The sequence below is a fragment of the Peromyscus leucopus genome, chromosome 8a (assembly GCF_004664715.2).
Source record: "Peromyscus leucopus breed LL Stock chromosome 8a, UCI_PerLeu_2.1, whole genome shotgun sequence".
NCBI lineage: Eukaryota > Metazoa > Chordata > Mammalia > Rodentia > Cricetidae > Peromyscus > Peromyscus leucopus.
In genome coordinates, this window is record NC_051085.1 from 17,082,177 (window position 1) to 17,087,699 (window position 5,523).

The window sequence follows — 5,523 nt, forward strand, 5'->3', positions numbered from 1 at the left end:
TTAATCTGATTTCTCACAGAAGGGTTCAAAGTATAGAAAGTGCCTTTTTTTCTACTCCACTAGAGGGAGCCAGAGGGACTAGACAGTGTAGCCAGCAAGATTTGTTTGTCAGAGAAGTTCCCAGGGGGTTCTTAAAGTGGGCTGACCTCCAGAAACACTGGGGGAGTACTTTGTGTTTTATAACATATTCTCATTAAAAGTTAACTATTTTTAGGGACATTTTGTGTTTATAGACAAAATTAAACAGAAAGGGTTGTGAAAATACATGGATTTCTAGGTGATCTTGGTCTGTAACACCTACAGCTTTGGGGGTGAGCGGTGTGGGGGGGGCACTCCCTATTGTAAACATTGGCTCTTTGCTCTTGCTAAAAACCCACCCTACCAGGTAAGTGGGAAGCCCAACAAGGATTGAATCAACTGCGCCTTTTAACTTCATGGAGCAGGATGTGAGAACAAATGCGCGCTGGTTCAGTGTAACCAGGAACACCTGGAGACTGTCAGTATCTGGAATATGAGTCATGTGTTTTTCCCATTGAGCAACCCCAACTATAAAATAGAATCCATGTGATTTACTCAGACAGAGGAAAATCCAAAACTATCTCTTGAGGAACTGTTCTGACTCCACAAATGAAAGTTTAGGGAGCCCTAACTCAGAAAACAGGGTGTTATTTCTGAAATGAGCATTTCACAAAAGGTCCAGTGAGTTCTGTAGTTTCATATGCAGGGAATGGAAATAAATGCCCCCAATCCAGCTGCCATGGGACACAGATGTTTCCTTCATGTCAGATACATCTGGCAAACTGGCCCAGAGACAAGCACTGGAATTACATGATGAAAAAAGGCCACAGGATTGTCACATGGTAAGACTTAACACATCCAACTCCTGTAAAAGGCAGAAAAAAATGGAGATACTGATTTGTAGGAAAGTTTGTTTGATAATAAAAATTTAATGAGAGCATTTATGTGTTATATATAATGTGTAATAAGTAACTATTTGTGTATATATACTATCTAGTTAGGAAGAAACTAGTTCTTAATCTAATTTAAGAAACAACGGACTAACTCCATGTATAAAACATGTAACACTGTGTGTGGGGGCGTCCTCTTTCCCTCTCCGCCTTCTGGCTACCAGGGCAAGAGGCAGTAGCAGTGACAGAGAGCTTTGTACTCAGCCCATGAGCATTAGCAGAGACAGACTTCAATGAATCAGTTCAACTTTATTCTAGAGTATAAGGAATATCTAGAATTGAGGAGCCTGGGAACACACCCTAATTTCCATTAAGTGGCATGCTCCTATTTCAAGGCTTTGTCTGTGGCAGTAAGGTCCTAACAAAATGGCTAAAACACTTGCCTAATTATGGGTCATCAGGGGAAGAGCATTTGCAGGTAACTGTGTCAAGGGTCACCCTTGAGATAAGCCAGGCATCCTGAGTCTAGAGGCATCTTCCAGATAAGGGCAGGTAGAGATCAGGAAGCTTTGCTGGGGAAGGAGACAGATTTCATATTGCCAAGCTTAGAGAAAGCTGCCAGGCTATGGTAGACTGCAACCTCTACTAGCCAGCAATGTCTTCCAACATAGCACTGTAGAAACTTATGAACTTATTTGTTTAAAGAAACACCAAATAATCAAAATCTATTGTAGCACGAATTCTAATTAGTCTTACTAATAAAAACCCGGAGTCATATATCAGAGTGAAAGCTGAAAGATTAGAGAAGCAGAGCAGCCAGCCACTAGTTCTTACCTCTAAGAAATCCTCAGCCAAGGGGGCTCTGAGCTCCTGTCTCCTCCCGCCTTAAATTCCTCTCTCTGCCCAGCCATATCACTTCCTGTCTCAGCCTCCCTAGGGCTGGAATTAAAGATATGTACCACCACTGCCTGGCTTCTATGGCTAACTAGTGGCTGGCTTTGCCCTCTGATCTTCAAGCAAACTTTATTTGCTAGATCACACACAAAATATCACCACAATCTATGCTATGAGCCAGTCTTTGTAAGAGGTCTCAACAGAACCCATGGCTTGAATGTGGATGGATGGATTGATAAGGCTGTGTGAAGATAGCCACAGAGGTTGGATTGGCACAGCCACAAGCTGTGGGGTGCTAATGGCAGTTGCCTCCCTCCAGAAGGTGGAAAATGAACAGGATCCGTTAGCTGTTAAGCTACACAGGCACCTTTGTGAGCAGACTCCTAAGCAGATGCAGCCTCCAAATGTCCTTTCCTTTATCCAACATAAATTTCTTAGAGAAAGCTAACCATGCCTAGAACACCTAGAGGTGTTCCTGCCTACTGTTTTTATAATACAAACTGGGTATCCTCAAAGCACTCTAATTAGTCTTCATTCTGATGAGCTCTGGACATATCCAAATGGGTTCTTGTTCATGGTATAGTCTTTCACGTGCTCCATAGACTTGGGCTAACATGCCCCAAAGTCCAGGTGTCTTCTTTCCCTCTTAAACTGAGCATGCTTAAGAATATATTTCCTGACTGAGCATGCTCAGGAGTGTGCTTTCCCCCAAAGTGCTTTACTATATGAGTATTTACAGGTTCCCCAGATTAAACCACCATTCTTCCCTTGTTTGAGGATGGCATTGGAAATCACTCCTGTCCTTTATCTACTTGCAGCAGGTAATAGATATTCTTCTGAGTTCTTAAAGAAACAATAAATAAACAAAACTCAAAACAATGCTCTTCACTCTCTCCAGAGTCCATGTCCACCTCAACTGCATATTTGGAAAATCTCATGCTCAGAATGATATTTCTTGATACCACTGTATTTTAGAAATCAAAGATGGAAGGGAATGCCTAGTGCATTTACTTCACTCACTAAAGACTGACATAAAGATTCAGATCTAGTCAGACTTAAAGAATTTATAACAACAGATTACTCTGAATTAATTACATTAAACAATGATTAAAAAAATGTGGTAAGGCTCAGAAGTCTCAACAGACCCTGCTAAGTGAGGGTACCAGGCTACCCCTTCAGGCTTTTGCATAAGGAATGCTCGCAGACTTACAGAAATCAGCATCCTTCTTTACTGTTTCTCCAAAGCTTTGATTGCAATGTGGGAAGAGCTCTTTGATAGGCAAATCCACTGGGCCATAGCATGCAATTCTGAATTGTGCTTTGTGCTAGAACACATCTTACTCGGTAAAACAGTAGAGGGTCAGAAGATAAGGCAAGGGCAGTGTGCTGGACAGTTTTTGTTAACTTGACACGAACTAGAGCCATCTGGGAAGAGGAAACTGAGGAATTTCCTCCATCAGAGTGGCCTGCAGGCAATTCAGTGGGACGTTTCATTGATGAGTGATTGATTCATGGAGGGCGCAGCCCACTGTGGGTGGTGCCACCCCTGACAGATGGTCATTGGTTGTATAAGAAAGCGAACTGAGCAAGACATGGGGAGCAAGCCAGGAAGTTGTGTTCCTCTGTAGTCTCTGCCCCAGTTCCTGCCCCCAGGTTCCTGCTTTGGCTTGGCACGTTGCACTGTAACCAGAAAGCGAAGTAAACCCCTTCGTGCCCAGCTTGGTTTTGGTCCAATTTTATCACAGTGTCAGAAACCAAATTAGGACAGACAGTTAAATGGATAAAGATGTTCCTTAAAGTCCATTGAGACAGCATTTAGAAGACAGGCTATATTATGGAGAGCAGCAATATATATTTCTATATTTAAATCTTCCAAGTAAACTCTGCAGATGAATACAATTCTGGCTAACTTGATGATGCTTCCTTTCTTACATAATCACACATCATCATCGATATGAAAATAATTAGCATTTGGTCCCCACAAACATTTTAGCCATTTATTTCTGCTTTGAAATAAAAATGCTAAATTCTACATAGGCTTCAATGATGCTGATTACCAGAACACGTCATTGCTTTCATAATAAAGAATGAATCTACATCGTTAGACAGGTCCTAAAAATTGTAAAATAACTCGGTCCCCCATCCCTCCAGAATTCTGGGCATTTCTCCCCTATTAGCTGGTGGCTGCAGATGTAATACAGTTGAAGATGCTATTTGCAGGAAATGGGGGTAATCCCTGCTCAGTGGACTTGGCCAGTGGGCAAGTGCTTTTGTTAAAGGTTGGGATATGGCTCCAACTCCATGAGACTATTACAGCTGTCCTCTGGTGCTGTGGCAGATGCCCGGATCCCCCTCTCAATAATTCCTGCACACTAAACTTCCGATTTTAAAGAGAAAGGTAAAATTATATCACTTTCATTTCCTTCTGTTTTCTTCTCTTATCTACTCAACCTCCTGTTTACTTACATCATTAGCCACTTCCTGCCTTTGCTTTGCCTATACTACCCATGAGGGAAACCTTTAATGGCTAGAGATAAATGGGGGCACCGGACCATCATCCTTCCAATACATGGACCTAAGTGTTTGAAGTAACTTCATTGGAAGTTAGCACTAGAGGCAAAATCTCTTTATTAACCTTGATTTAAGTTATGTCTTTGGGGAGCCTTAGATTTCAATGAACCTTTCCCTAGGTGAAGAGGAATTTAAAGAGTGGGTTGCCCTGGGACGCACATGTTCCTAGAATGCTGCTTCCGTTTCAGTCAATGCTTCGAGTTGAAAATATCTCAGCACAACCAACCAACTTGAACACAGTCAAAATAGAAGTCACTCATAAACATGGCTGGCCTGGGACTTCTTGTTGATTTGAGAAACCGGGGAACAGTAAATTTCCTTTGATCCTTCTCGTTGGTTCTCAATTGAGGGTGTTTCGTGTGGCCAGTGAGCGATAGTCTCATTAGAGGTTTGAGAATTAGTAAATTCCCTGGAGGAGGCATGCCTTTATAAGGAAAATCTTGGTAAAGCACTTGGCACACAAATAACCTTTGTTAATTGGGAGTTGCCAATTGCCTCCCACAGTCCAATTTCCACACAGCCCTTTTCAAGTAAGTTTTATTTCTTCTAGGTTGTTTTACTAGTTTGTGATGATCTTAATTGATTTTAAAAATGGAAGATGTACATTTCTGCTCCTGGTAACAATGTAGGTAAGTCACCCCCAACAGCTTTCCTATTTGCCACACTGAGGCATTGTATAAGTGGCTTAAAACATTTCTCTTCTAGTGCATTGGTTCTCAGACAGGAGATGGTAAGCTCCACAAAATGAACCAAAAGCAGGAACTAGAATATGAATCTATCGAGGCATTTCCACTAAGCAAGAGTGCAAAGGGCTGGACTCTGAGTCTCAGGGGACAATGCTTGCAAAGAACCCAGTGGCCAGCTAAGAACTCTCTGGAGATTTCACAGCCTGATACTTTTCCTGTGGATGATATTCTGAACTCAAGATGCCCATGTGGCCTAAATCACCTTGTGTGTGTGTGTGTGTGTGTGTGTGTGTGTGTGTGTGTGTGTGTAAAGCATGATTTAAAGTGTTTCCAGGTTGGTGGTACCCCTGGGTGACGGGCATACCAGTGGCTTCAAACCAATAAAAATGGAGAGTTTTCCTTAAATGATCTTCATAAAGAGGAACTTTGAAGTTTCTACTTACAACGAGGCAAGGTAAAATGAC